We start from the raw sequence: 15,913 nt of genomic DNA on the forward strand, positions 1-15,913 counted from the left end.
AACGCGTAGCAGGGGACGGCAGAAAGTTAGGTGGGCGGAGGAGGTTAATAAGTTCGCAGGGTTCAAGTGGATGCAGCTAGCACAGGACTGGTTTATAGTTGTAATATGGGAAAGGCCATCGCCCTGCAGTGGGTATAATCCGGCTGATGGTGGTGGTGGTGGTCGTCGTGTTGATGATGATGATGATAGACCGCTTTATCATGGGCGCTGCCATCTTGTGCCGGTGACGTCATCTAGCGGCTAAGTTGACAACAACCGCCATGCTCGGTCGCATCTGCAGAACAGGAGACATGTAGCGCACATCGGCATTTTGGACATGAACGAAACGTGCCACCGCTAACATAAAACATTTTTCACACCGTGTGACACATCTTATCGTGTGGCAGAGAGAAGGTTAAATTCTGCTTTGCACAAGTGAATCGAAGTATCACTTACGCAATAATCGCCCCTTTTCTTTATATGGTAAGCTTCCACTAGTTCAAGTGCAGTTCGATCTTTGCTTCTGCCTAGAATCCTTGCACGATCAAAATGCGGCGAAAATTCCTGGCAAGACCTGCAGTGCTTAACCAATTTCACATCTTCGTCGTTCTCTAAATTTCTTTCATGCTCCCTCAATCGATCATTGACACATCTGCTAGACTGGCCGACGTAGGCTTTTCCGCACGACAGTGAAATTTCATATACTACTCCTGAATGGCACTGTACATGGGGCTTGGTATGCTCTTTCCGGCATCGAGCTTTAGTGGACTTTTTACCGGAAATACGAGGGCATAGTTGTTCGAGCTTTTCCGGAGCCGAAAAAACGAGCCGCACCCCAACCCTGTTCGCAACTTTAAGTTATGCTAGACTGTGTGCAGGTAGGGGCAACTTCTAGACACAAGTTTCGGCTCCGGATCACACCAGGTCATACACAAACAAGCAGTCCCTACGCACTTTTGTCCCTTTATTGAACACATTTCACGTCACGTTTAATGCTGCAGTAAGACACTTTGAGGCTTAACTGCGCGTCCTACTTATCACCTATTTTTGCGACCACACTTATGAAGTGAATCGACAGGTGGTCGGCCAAGAACGAACAAGCTTTATTCAAGTTTAGTAGCTTTTATAGCTGCTTGACTTGCCACGTCACCACAGTTACTGCCGACATCATGTGGCTTGGCCGGTATCTCAAGTACGATAGGCACGTGTGCATGCTTCACAACCTAGTGGGGACCGACCCTTTTACATCCACACTGCATCTGGATATGTATGCATGGCCGCCTAGGTATGAGGAATGGTTACCCGTGCATACTATCCAGGCGAGCTCAGAGAATTGAGAAGTACTAAGTGATGAATACAGCCTCGACAAAGAACTGTGGAACGCGTTTCTGCATCAATAGCATTCAACGTTTCGCCGGTGTGTCCGCGAATTTTTTTTCCTCCCTATTTTGTTCAATGCCGGCAGTACCGATGTTGATAGAATGTCAGCAGTATACCAAAGCAAGGTGCTACTAATCACTGACGCTATCACCGCGTAATTTATACACAAAAACTATTTAAGCAGCTCAGAATCCCACCAGTACAAGTCTGAGCTCTGTGGGAGGCCTGCACGTACCGGCCAGGGTTCGCGGCGGGTGATGGGTGCACGTGCGACGCGGCCGGGCGGACTCGCAGGTGGTGGGCAGCCCTCCCGCACGCATGCCTGGCATCGCAGGGATGTGACGAGAGCTCTGTGGCCCGGCGACGCGCACTCGAGCGCCGCGCCCCGCCGCGGCTGCTCTGGCGCAATCTTCCCGAGGGCCCTCCACGGCCCCGGCCGACGTAGAGACGAATCGAGGCGTAATCCCGCCGCTTCCCCGTGCCATTTTGGGTCTGCTGGCACTCGACTAAATCACGCTGGCACGTATGGTTGCTCCCCGCGTCTTTTGTACAGCGCCACGCTGACGGATTCATCGATGCGACAAAGAGGCATAGCTTGAGCGCTTCGGCGACTTGCGCGAATATCGTCCACTGGAGGGCGCTTGAAACGTCGGCGACGGACGCTAAATCTGTCTGACGCCCCCCACTCACCCACATTTTTTTTATCCTCCCTGAGTGGAGTACTCCTACTGTATTCTGCAGCGCTTTGTACACTTGCAACTTTTTTCCCCTAATACTGGCAAAAAAAGTCTTTCAGAAGCTTTCCAGTACACTTGAATAAATAATTTGGGCAGCCCCAGCTCCAAAATGTGTGCTCTTACGAACATCAGCACTGGCCTTTATGACGCAAAGTGTAGAGCATATTTGCCGAACGTTACCATAATTAAGCAGGTAATTGAATAATGCGACCGGATGAAACCAGCTCTCCTCACTCCCGTCTTACCGCTCATTACTTTATTTATGGCGTCTCTATGACTTATCAAGGAAACGTAGTTTATAGAAAAGGTACACGAAATGGTCGCAATTAAGCAAGCTGCAGAATAGTTCCGAACAAGAAGGAACGCATTTTCACATGTGCGTGACCGTGTACAAGATACATATAAATAACAGTTTTCTAGATTTTTGAAAGCCGCATCGAACTGACAAACCAGACGTGGTCACATCTAGGAAGGTGCATCACGCAGCGCATGTGGCAGATGGTGCACTTAAGAGTCCAGCCGAAGAGCGGAAGCTCCCTCAGTGCCGAAGACTGGTGACGTGGAGTTGTGCATTCAACAGGTGACACAAGAATCACCAGCTTCTTGCGTAAGACAGTTGCGCCACGCGTGAACGGCGGGAAATCATTTAAACCGGTACGCTATAGAGTTTCTACAGTCAGGTGCTAGTAGGTTAGATTGTCATAAAGGAAAGGTGTGTCTAACCATCGATATGCACCTGCGCTGTGCGGTGAGGGAAGGAGTGAAAGAGGTGGAGGAAGAAATAATGCACATGTGCGTACCGCACATCGTGGGTGAGTCTAACCGAAAGTACCTTGCGCGTGCACACTGCGGTCATAAGCTGCTGTTGTATTTAAGTATAAGCGTGACTGTATTCAACCTGCCGTAGTGGCTCAGCGGTTGTGGGCTTCGGCTGTTGAACAAAAGTTCACGGGTTGGAAACCGCTGTAGGGAACGCATTTCGATGGATCGACGCATAAAGGTCAACTCCGGTGGTTTTTCCATCATTTTCTGTTTTTCATTGAATTACATTCCTCGGCACGTCCTGACTTCAACACAGAAAACCGTTTTTCGAAATTCTCATTAGAAGTATTTTTAAAAAAGAAAAACAGCAAATCGAAACCGAAACTGCTTTCACGGCTAGAAACGACGTCCCAGGTGACGAAATGGTGACGTCACACTCAGTATTAGAAAAACACTCGTACGTTCATTGGATGGTGAAAATAACGTATGGAAATCATGAAACATTGCATAAAATGTCTGAGGTAGTTCAATATAAGCCTCACAATTTCATAATCATGCGGGAAGTGAACGGTAACGCCGGTATACTGTTTGTGACGTCCAAAACTCAGTGTTGCCGGCAGAAATAGTCTCAACTTAAGCCATGAAAACAGCATATTTTAAAGTCGTGTTGCGCACGAACGGATTATCGTACGGTGCCCAAATTTTGTAGAATGCGTCAGGACGGAGAGGAGAATATACAGTAAAATTTTTATTAGAATATTCGAATGTCAAAAAACCTCCGGAGTTGCCCTTTAAATAGAGGCAAATAACACTCATGTACTGAAATTTTGGCGCCCGTTGAAGGACTAAAGGTAGTCGAAATTAACACGGAGGCCTCCACTATAAGGCGCCTCTTTATATAACCCACGAATATAAGAACCGAGTAGCGCTTAATAGTCAACTAAGAACACGGCGCGTCCAACTCTCGCGGCAAGAGACAGGTATTCACCTTGAGTGTGCATCATCAGTTTTGACAGCATTTCGTGGCTCTGCAGCAGTAGAGGTAGAAAAGGGAAGGAGGCACGCCTTTTTCATGCTGGCCTGGTGTGTACTGTCTGGTGTTGTTCGGGGTAGGAGTGAGGTGGGGTGAAAGGAGGAGTTGAATTAGGTAGCCCATTCATTCTCCGCGGCCGGAGACAAAACCCCGTCGCCTTCCCTCTGCTTTCTGGCCTTCGCCGTAGAGCCACGAGTCTTGGGACTGTTATTGGAGGAGGATATATTGTTTCCTCAGACACCATTCTCCCAAGATGATCCTTGGAGGCAAAAGAAAAAGCTTGGAATCAGGTCGAGGACAGAGTATCGAGCCCTGGAATGCAAAGCTACAAAGGCCATCTTATGAAACGGAAAATGTGGAGCATGATTAGAGAGCAGTAGTTCATGATATCTTACAATGTTTACGATGAGAAAATGGACGTATGCTAGATATGTAATTTGAAGAACAACAAATCACGGCTACAAACAAAACAAATAAGACAAGGGGGAACGTGGCCGCTGGGGAAGTAGACATTCACGTAGAGATATGAGATTAAGTATTGTTAGATATGGCAATGAGTAGAAGATGCAGTTTTCCAGCTGTGGATTGAACATGGTTAATGACAATGGCATTGAATCGCTGTTCAGTGCTGGTAATAAGTTCATGTAAGTGTACAGGGTGATTCTTTTAACCGCTTACAAACGTATTTCAACAACTACGAGAACTGCGCAGGTGGGTTTTACAACAAAGCGGACATGATGTACTGTGATAGAGCTTGTTGGTTAGACGATTAATTACCCAAAAATTACTAACCATCATTTTTATTTTTTATTCTAAGGGGCAAAATGTAATTGTGAAATTGAAGGCCATCAAAAACAAAAACAATGATGAGCCTCGTTTCTAAATTTTTTTAATCAATAGTGTGTTTCAAAATACCGTATGTCAAAATACGCGATTGAAAACTTGTTGAGTGGGCGGTCCCGCGTTGCATAATTATGTAATGACGTCGTTACGTGTGGTGATGATGTGGCCAAAACCATGGTAACTTGCTCTACGTCAACCAGTTCCCAAAAATGTAACTGTGTTTATCGCACAAGAAATGTGACAGACGCCATTTTATGGTGTCTGTCACAAATGGCGGCGTCTGTCACAACTAGCCTGCGATGTGTTATTCAAGTCATTTTATGGCATTGCGGGAAAGCTAACTCACACAGTTTTGAGATATCCATTTTTTACTCTTCGATATTTCGAACCATACTAACGATTCAGAAAATTTAATTTAAAAACGGGGTACACCGTTGATCTTGACCACTTTCAGTTTCCCAGAACGATATCGTGCCCTTAAAATAAAATAAAATAAAAATATTTATCAGTTAAAACGGTCATGTCATGGTGATCCAATATATTGCAGCCTTAGTCTGGTAGATAATACTGGACCTTATTATTTTATTTCCGAAATTCGAACTCCCTAGACGCATTTTTCATTTCAAAATAAGTGACTGAAGCTGAGACCGCGAAGCTTCACCCACCAACAACGATGGCCCTTGTTGAAATGCTTGGTGACGTCACAGACCGTCACTGACCACCGCGTTGTCTGCTGCTGTGCCGGCACGAGAAAGCTGCCTGCCGATACGCTGTACTGTGTTCGCGCTTGCTCAAAGGCCGGCATACCCCCCAATGACCATACTCAGCAAAGCTCTACTCTTCACACTGCAACTTCCAAGGTTATTCAACGTTGGCGGACGATATTCAAACGAGAATGTGCGGAAGTGTCTCAACGACATCATACCACGTGACTCGGATCTGCATCGCTCGCCACAGCTGCGCTTGCTGGCGCTACGAGACTTTCCGCAGCAGTGCCGCGCTCGCTCTTCAGTTGCTTCGCCGGCGCTCGGCGCTGTCTCGCCATGAACGAGGGACCGAGCACGTCGTCTCTTCGATGAAAACTCCAGGCCGAGTCTGATCATCCGGCCGATATAGCTCGCCGGGCGGAAGTTACGAGAGTCATCTGAGAAGTACCGAGACCCTCTTCGCACTGCGACTCCCAGGCCATTCACTTGCACGTTCAACATTGAGCCAAGAGACGAGCTCCGAAAATTTCGACCACCCGAGGTTCTTTAACGTGCATTCACCACATGATCAGGCGCACCCGCAGGTTTCACAACTGCTCCGCCATTATGAGGTGCGTGCCGGTCCAAGTGCGTCAACGCTTCAGCGCAGGCGTCAGGGTGATGTGCAGCCATGCTTAGCAGAGCTTACGTTTGGATAACTAGGTTTAACCGGGATAAGTATCCATTACTTTTTATGGCGAAACCAATATTTATCTATATGTCGGTATGTATTGGGAACCTTTGGGCTCAGGGACAAATGCTGCTATGTAGGACCAGCCGACCTTCACCTAGCAGCACCGAAGGCAACACGAGCAGCTTTATAACAGCAAATTGCTATCATTCCTGCTTTGTACCAATTCCTGCGACACAGCAGTGTTGCTCGTACTAACCCGGCATCAGTCATACTGAGTTCGACGTCGGAGGGTCAAACGCTGACCTGACGAAGCAAGACACGTCATGGCCACCTGGAAGATCAAGCAGTGTAATCCAGGAGCTTCACCACAATATCCTCACTTAGCAACAGCGAAGGCAGCTCAAGCAGCTTGATAATTGCAAATTGCTATCATTCCAGCTTTCGACCAATTCCTGCGACACAGAGCTGGTGCTCGTATTATCCCGGCATCAGCCGTCACGAGTCGACAACATAAGGTTGAAATGCTGACTTGACGATTCAAGACATTGACTTCATGGCCGCCAGGGGAATAAAACACTATAAAACCAAGAGCATCACCAGCATACCTTCACTTGGCAACAGCGAAGGCAGCTCGAGCAGCTTGATAACGGCAAATTGCTATCTTTCCAGCTTTCGACCAATTCCTGCGACACAGCGGTGTTGCTCGTACTAACCCGGTACCAGTCACACAGAGTTCAACGCCGGAGGGTCAAAAGCTGACCTGACGAAGCAAGACACGTCACGGTCACCAAGGGAATAAAACGCTATAAAACCAAGAGCATCACCAGTATACCTTCACTTGGCAGCAGCGAAGGCAGCTCGAGCAGCTGGGTAATTAGAAATTTCTATCATTCCAACTTTAGGCGAATTCCTGTGACCCAGCGTTGGTGCTCGTACGATCTCGGCATCAGCCATACCGTGTCGACGCCGGAGGGTCAAACGCTGACCTGACGAAGCAAGACACGTCATGGCCACCAGGAGGATCAAGCAGTATAAACCAGGAGCATCATCAGAATACCTTCATTTGGCAGCAGCGAAGGCAGCTCAAGTATACTTAATAATTTCAAGCTGCTATCTTTCCAGATTTTGACCAATTCCTGCGACACAGAGGTGGTGCTCGTATTATCCCGACTTCAGGCATACCGAGTCGACGCTGGAGGGTGAAACGCTGACCTGACAAATCAAAACACTTACGTCATGGCCACCAGGGCAATCAAGCAGTATAATCCAGGAGCATCACCAGCCTACCTTCACTTGGCAGCAGCGAAGGCAGCGCAAGCAGCTTGATAACTGCAAATTGCTATCATTTCAGCTTTGGGCCAATTCCTGCGACACAGCGGTGGTGCTCGTACTAACCCGGCATCAGCCATACCGAGTCGACGCCAGAGGGTGAAACGCTGGCCTGACGAAGCAAGACACGTCATAGCCACCAGGATGATCACGCAGTATAAACCAGGAGCATCACCAGCCTACCTTCACTGGGCAGCAGCGTAGGCAGCTGATAATTGCAAATTGCTATCATTCCAGATTTTGACCAATTCCTGCGACATAGAGGTGGTGCTCGTATTATCCCGGCATCAGCCGCCACGAGTCAACGCTAGAGGGTGAAACGCTGACCTGACAAATCAAAACACTTACGTCATGGCCACCAGGGGAATCAAGCACTATAATCCAGGAGCAACACCAATACCTTCACTTGGCAGCAGCGAAGGCAGCGCAAGCAGCTTGATGACTGCAAATTGCTATCATTGCAGTGGTTACGACGCTCGACAACTGCGCCCAAGTACGCGGGATCGAATCCCAGCCTCGGCGGCCGCTTTTCGCTAGGGGCGAAAAGCAAGGCGCCCGTGTGCTGTGCGAGATCAGTGCACGTTAAAGAACCCCAGAGTCCTCCACTACGGCGTCTCACAGCCTGAGTCTCTTTGGGACGTTAAACCTGACAAAACCAAACCAAACCATTCCAGCTTTGGGCCAATTCCTGCGACGCAACGGTGGTGCTCGTACTAACCTGGCATCAGCCATACCGAGTCGACGCCAGAGGATGAAACGCTGGCCTGACGAAGCAAGACACTTCATGGCCACCAGGATGATCAAGCAGTATAAACAAGGAGCATCACCAGCCTACATTCACTTGGCAGCAGCGAAGGCAGCTCGAGCAGCTTGATAACTGCAAATTGCTATCATTCCAGCTTTGGGCCAAGTCCTGCTACAAATCAGTGTTGCTCGTACTATACCCCGGCATCAGCCATACCGAGTCGACGCCAGATTATGAAACGCTGGCCTAACGAAACAACACACGTCATGGCCACCAGGATGATCAAGCAGTATAAACAAAGAGCATCACCAGCCTACATTCACTTGGCAGCAGCGAAGGCAGCTCGAGCAGCTTGATAACTGCAAATTGCTATCATTTCAGCTTTGGGCCAATTCCTGCTATAAAGCAGTGTTGCTCGTACTATACCCCGGCATCATGCCATACCGAGTCGACGCCAGAGGATGAAACGCTGGCCTGACGACGCAAGACATGTCATGGCCACAAGGATGATCAAGCAGTATAAACAAGGAGCATCACCAGCCTACATTCACTTGGCAGCAGCGAAGGCAGCTCGAGCAGCTTGATAACTGCAAATTGCTATCATTCCAGCTTTGGGCCAATTCCTGCTACAAAGCAGTGTTGCTCGTACTATACCCCGGCATCAGCCAATACCGAGTCGACGCCAGAGGATGAAACGCTGGCCTAACGAAGCAAGACACGTCATGGCCACCAGGATGATCGATCAAGCAGTATAAACAAAGAGCATCACCAGCCTACATTCACTTGGCAGCAGCGAAGGCAGCTCGAGCAGCTTGATAACTGCAAATTGCTATCATTCCAGCTTTGGGCTAATTCCTGCTACAAAGCAGTGTTGCTCGTACTATACCCCGGCATCAGCCATACCGAGTCGACGCCTTGATAACAAATTGCAGTTATCAAGCTGCTCGAGCTGCCTTCGCCGCTAACAGGTGATGGTAGGCTGGTGATGCTCCTGGTTTATAGTGCACTATAAACCAGGAGCATCACCAGCTTACCTTCACTTGGCAGCAGCGAAGACAGCTGGTACAGCTTGATAAACTGCAAGTTATTATCTATACAGGTTGACATTTTTTCTTTTGTTTTTCGAAACAGAAAAAAATAACGTTTGCACTTGCTATTTTGTCTGCTGCCACCACTGCTGTACCGTTACCTCATGTCCTTATAAGATGAGTGAAATGGATGGTTTCGCACAGTGTCGTGAATAGCTCAGAAAGGAAATCAATTAATTCAAGTGAAAACTGGAACGTGAGCTCAAAACCGAAATCAGAGAGATTAAGAAAAGGAAAGAGTTCTTTAAAGAAATGTTTGAAGGCATCAAGAGCGAACACAGTGAGCGGACCAAAGAAAATGAAGCTCTCAAGCAAGAAAACAAAGAACTACTGGATGAATGCGACGCCTTGCAAAAGAAAGTGCATGAGCATGAGCAAAAGATCAATGCATCTGAACAATATTCCAGGAAATACAACTTTGAGACAAAGGCAGTAACTCAGTCATGTGATGAAAACTTTCCAAATCATCTACTGACGAGCTAATAAGTGAGCGTATAGCTGAAACTGATGTGTAAATCTTTCACCATTTTTCGTGAAATAAACAGAAAGCTGTTGCTAACATTGTTGATCAATTTAATGGCCGCGCCAAACGCGATGCAGTGCTTCAGAAAACCAAGAAACTAAGAATCGCAAACCAAAGACTTTGCCCATAAGATAAGTGGTCCAATAATACTTAAACGAGCACCTGTGTCCAGCTATTAAACCGTTGCTTGGCAAGACTGTCGGAAGAAAGAAAGAGAGAAAAAAAGGCAGTTCGTCTGGATAAGTGGCAGGAAAATCTGCGCGGAAGGAAGAAGGCTCAAGCATCTTGCACAATTGAGATGGGTGGGATGTTGAAAAGATTGTATAATTTGGACAGGTATGGTGGATGCTGAAATGCAGGTGGAAAGATGGCTATATCTTGTAACGACAAGAACACTATTGTGCACACTCATCTTATCATTGGTTTCGCGTGCCTCCATTTAAACATTCGCTCAGCAAGAATCAGAGAGGATGAAATTTCATTTCTTCTATATGAATTTGAATTTCAATTTGACTTAGTTATTTTCGCTGAGACAGGGTACATCTGCCATGACCAAATATTCAATCATGAGAGGTATGAAACGCTTTTCTTAAGCTGATAAGACAGGAAAGAAGGTAGGCTGGCAATTCTAAGAAGAAAAAAATATGGGGGAATAAGCATGGCTTGAACCTAGTGATAGAACGAAAGCTGAGTGTTGCAGTGATAGCCAGTTTAACGCCCGGTTTTCAATACGCGTTGTTTTGTTGTTGTTGTTTTTTCACAATTTTTATTTAAATTAGGTTCTGGGGAAAGGAAGGTGCCTTATGCTTTTGAGTGAACTCCAGAAAATTTTGGACACCTACACCTCACCAGGTCAAGATTCATATTTTTTCTTGTATATTGTACATTGGTTTATAAGAAAGGAAAGGCGCAGTATCTGTCTTTGAAATTCAAGGTTGTTCAATGTGAGAACCTCCGTGACGCTGACGGCTCGTAAATTAGGTTTCGGGGATAGGAAGGAGCATTATACCTTTGAGTGGACACCACGGAATTGCGGACACGTACACCTAATAATGTTTTCAAATTTTTTCTTGCATATTGTACATACATTTGTTTATAAGAAAGAAAAGGCATGGCATATGTCTTTGACCTTCAAGGTTGTTCATATTGACATCGCACAACCAGGGCTGCCTCTCCCTTTCTTTAATTGGTTCATAGGAAAGAGGGCGCAGTATCTGTCACACTTGTTCTGTGGACACCTGAACCGCGACGTAAGAGAAGGAAGGAAGGTGTGAGTAAAAGTGGAAAGAGCAGTGCAACCACGATGGAAATTGGTCCCACGGAGAAATGCTGCATCGCGGCTAATGAAGCTTTCGCATCAAAAAGGCTGAACTGTGACATCGTTCCCCAGCATACTTACATAAATAAGAAAATTCAATTACTGACATTAGCATTGCCACACCAGGTTTTCGGTGTTGTGTACAGACCACCTCATTGAAATTTTAATAGCTTTATTGAGCGCATTGAAAGTCTGCTTAATTATGTCAATGCAAATAAGCCAACTTTAATTTTTGGAGGGGATTTTAATGTTGATATATTAAAGTCTTCGTCAACTTAGGCATTACTTTCATCCATTGTCGAATCAAATGGTTATACAGGGTGTGTCCGGAAAGTAATGCAAATATATATATTTTTTTCGGAAACTGATGTCGGGCCTACCGTGCTCGGATTGTTTGGCCTATAGGCGAGGGGGACTTTCAACTTTTCAGCACTGCCTAGCTCATCTGCTCTTATTTCGGGGAGCGTCAGGATCGCTATCTTCGTATACCTATCTGATAGTGCCCTTGTCACGACGAGCGATGGCATCCGTACGCAAATAATGGTACTCAATCAATTTATCTGATAAACTCATCTAGATTCTTGCCGACACCTGCCAAATGATTCAGCAAGTTCACGGGAAACCTGCTTTGCTTTGTCATATTCTAATTCCGCCGGGAAACGCCAAAGTCGCGAATGGCACACCTCGGAGTTCTCTCGCCTCAAGAAATCAACCGCGAGCCAGTAGAAAGTGAAAAAAAAAAAAAAAAAAAAAAAAAAAATGCAGATAGTTTTTTTTTTTTTTTTTTTTTTTTTTATGACGCCCAGTCTGTTGTTTATAAAGAATTTGTACTCCAAGGAAAGGCGGTCAACGCTGTCTGCCTCGTCAATGTGGTCAAATAATGATTGATGACCTAGACAGAAAAAGTAGAAAGGCAGGCTTGAAAATCAATATGCAGAAGACTAAGGTAATGTTCAACAGCCTCAGGAAGGAACAGCAGTTTACATTAGGCAGCGAAATACTGGAAGTAGTAGGCGAATATGTCTACTTGACAGGTAGTAACCGCAGATCCGGACCATGAAAAGGAAATAACAAGAAGAATAAGATTGGGATGGAGCGCATTTGGCAAGCACTCGCAGATTATGACTAGCAGCTTACCGGTATCGCTCAAGAGGAAAGTATACAACAGTTGCATCTTGCCTGTACTCACCTATGGGGCTGAAACGTGGAGGCTAACTAAGAGAGTTCTACTTAAGTTGAGGACAACCCAGAGGGCTATGGAACGAAAAATGGTAGGGGTAGCATTAAGAGATAGAAAGCGTGCAGAGTGGGTCAGAGAGATAACTCAAGTTACCGACATTCTAGTGGAAATTAAGAAGAAGAAATGGACATGGGCAGGACATGTAGTGCGAAGAGAGAATAACCGATGGTCGCTGAGGGTAACAAACTGGATTCCAAGGGAAGGAAAGCGTAGCAGGAGGCGGCAGAAAGTTAGGTGGGCGGATGATATTAAGAAGTTCGCAGGGGTCAAGTGGATGCAGCTAGCACAGAACCGGGTTAAGTGGAGAAATATGGGAGAGGCCTTCGCCATGCAGTGGGTATAATCAGGCTGATGATGATGATGATGATGATGACACTTTTCAAAAGTCTTCGATCGCCTCAGTCACTGTAAGTTGCTACAGAAGCTAGAACGATATGGAGTACACGGGAAACCGCTGCTTCTCTTGAAATCTTATTTGGAGAATCGCTTTCAGAGCGCTGAAATAAAAAAAAAAATTACGTTTCTTCTTTTCGCGCAATCACTACAGGGGTCCCAAAGGGTATAGTATCGTAGGGCCTTTACTTTCCATTCTATACATTAATGACATTATCAACCTAAGTAATCAGCCACAATTTATAATTTATGCGGATGACACTAGCATCCTTTTCAGCGGCAGTAGTATTGGATCTTTAGCCCTAGTAATTAACCACCCACTATAGATAGCCGGAAACACTAGAGTGAAGAGAACTGTTTATTATTAAACACGAAAAGAAAAAAAGCCGTAATTTTTCATGCGCGAATTAGGGCAATCACGTCAAGTTTTCAGTTTAGTGTCCTTCACAAGTGTCCCAACTTGAAGCTTTTCGAGCATGTACCTCTTACCAATATTGTGAATCAGTTGATAAGTATTGTTTTATACGTAATTATCAACATGGGTTTCGTTCTGGATTTTCATTTAGTCACACAGTTAACCGAACTCGTACATGATATAGTTTATTCTCTGTATAAAGGGGTTTCTGTTGAATGCTTGTTTCTTGGTTTCATGAAAGTTTTTGATGTTGCACCGCATAGTTCGTTATTAGAAAAATCATCACTGTATAATATTAACGGAAATGTAATAGCATGGATCAAGGCGTACCTTCATTTAAAAAAAAAAACATACTAGTGGTTAGTGGTGAAATCTCTGAAGGAATTGCCGTTTCCTCAGGGCAAGGGTCAGTTTTGGGGCCAACTTTGTTTATAATTCTTTACAAATGATGTTTTCGCTGTTATATCGTCTACATTGAGGCTATCGCTGATGACTGTTTTATACCGATATGTCGCTAATCCTGCTGACCGTGACGCTCTACAGTGTGACCTTGACAAAATTGCTTACTGGTGTGATAATTAGGTCATGAACATTAATCTTCGAAAAAGTGTCCCCCCATATGTGCTTTACTAAAAAAAAAAAAAAAAGAAAAAAAAAGGTGACCCCGTAATTTTGTCTAGAGCATTAACTTGGTACATTTGTTATCCGTCACTGACTACAAATATCTTGGTATTTATTTAACAAGTAAACTGCGTTGGCATCGGCACATTTTTAACATAGCTGCAAAAGCAGGTCATGTTTTGAATTTCATCCACGCAGGAATGATGAGTGCTTTCCTTTAAAAACCAAAGAATAATTATTGTACACCACTAACATTAGGCCTATACTAGAGTACGCGTGCACAGTATGGGACCCTAAAACTGATATTGAAAATATCAGTGATATTGAAATAAAAGTGATATTGAAAATTTAGATAAGATTCAAAACCTAGCTGTCCGCTTTGTTTTGAGCAATTACAACTGGAATTTCAGTGTGTCAACAGCGCAGAAATCGTTAGGTTGGGTTTCATTACAGAAAGGCAGATACGTATACTTAGGCTGAAATTCTTACATAAGTTCGCTCTAAAGCAGGTATTGACCGTGGCCATTATTTATTGCCATCAGACTATATATCAGCAGGTACCGCACTTACAAAATAAAAGAAATAAAATGCAGAACAGACCCACTAAAAATGTCTTTTCCAAGAACAATAAATGAATGAAGCAAGTCGTCCCAGAAAGTCGCCTTAACAAAATATAGTGAAATATTTACCGCACTGCTTTAATATGTGCACTTGCGTTGGTGCTACTGTGCATTATACTTTCTTTGTATGTTTTTTTTTTTCTGCCAATATGTTGTACTGGTTATGTTTTAAGTGTCTCCCACAATAAATAAATAAATAAATAAATAAATAAATAAATAAATAAATAAATAAATAAATAAATAAATAAATAAATAAATAAATAAATAAATAAATAAATAAATAAATAAATAAATAAATAAATAAATAAATAAATAAATAAATAAATAATGTGGCGAATTCCTAAGTCGAAATTGTAGGCACTGTCAAAACACTTGGAGTGTGTTTCAGCACAAGAATGTGCTGGGATGTTCATGTCAACATGGTCTTATGTCGCCTTTCAAACTGTGGTGGTATACATTTGTAAGATTTTTGTCATGTCTCCCTCCATCCATAAAACGTATAATATACAACATGCTGATTTTGATTCATTCGACTTATTGGTTCTGGGTGTGGGGCGATACAGCGAAATCGAATTTGGAAAAGCTGTATGTACTACAAAAAAGGTTCTCCGACACATATAGCAAATGTAGACTGTACGACGCGCGCACACCGAGGAAATATTTATTCGCTTCAATATTTTACGATTTCATAATCTATACGAGTATTATGGGGCGATCAAGTACAAAAAATCTATCCGTTACGGTCAAAAGAAATTCTAGACCTATGCAGTCTCCAAACAAATGTTCCTACATATCCATTTCGGAATCATTTTCGTTGGTCAATACATTCCCTTCTGCCCCACAGAATTTCGCGTTTTATTGTTCTACAGAATAAATTGCTAAGTAGAGGAATATGTGTGGAAGAAAGTAGCTTGCCTGACATTCGTAATGCTTTGATGGCTTAATCTTTATGCCTTCTAAGACTGCATTTGTCCGTTACTTTTTGTTTGCATATATGCGTATGTCTTGTTATTTTGTTATTGTTGCTTCCGAAGTAAATTATTTTTCTGTTTTCCTGATTGTAGCATATCAGTCCGCGTATAGTCTTGATGTAGCTTTTGAATACATGCATAAAATATGTTGTATTACTATGCCTAGCAAACGACGTAGCCTAACTGTTTTATTGACTCACCTTATGCTGCTCAAACCAGATTAACACTGCAGCGTTGTTATCCAGCACTTAGTGCTGTCTTTGCTCTGTGCTTGCCTAATACAGGGGGGCTCGGATAGCCTTTAAGTGAAATCTCTTTCACTTTTTGTCTGGGCCTAGTCACATCGTCTTGATGTAAATAAAAACGACTTGACGACTTGAAGAGGGCATAGAAACCACGCGTATGCGCTATGCTGCCGCAATCGATGGCTATCGTGCTGTCTCCCTTAGACCGCGTGCAAGAAAAGAAATGGTATTTGCTTTTCTCGGATCATGTGCAGGTGGACTATGGTCTCACGTTATTCCTCCAAAATAAAC

Source organism: Amblyomma maculatum, chromosome 1 (assembly GCF_055883805.1).
Source record: "Amblyomma maculatum isolate TAMU_Amacu chromosome 1, ASM5588380v1, whole genome shotgun sequence".
Lineage (NCBI taxonomy): Eukaryota > Metazoa > Arthropoda > Arachnida > Ixodida > Ixodidae > Amblyomma > Amblyomma maculatum.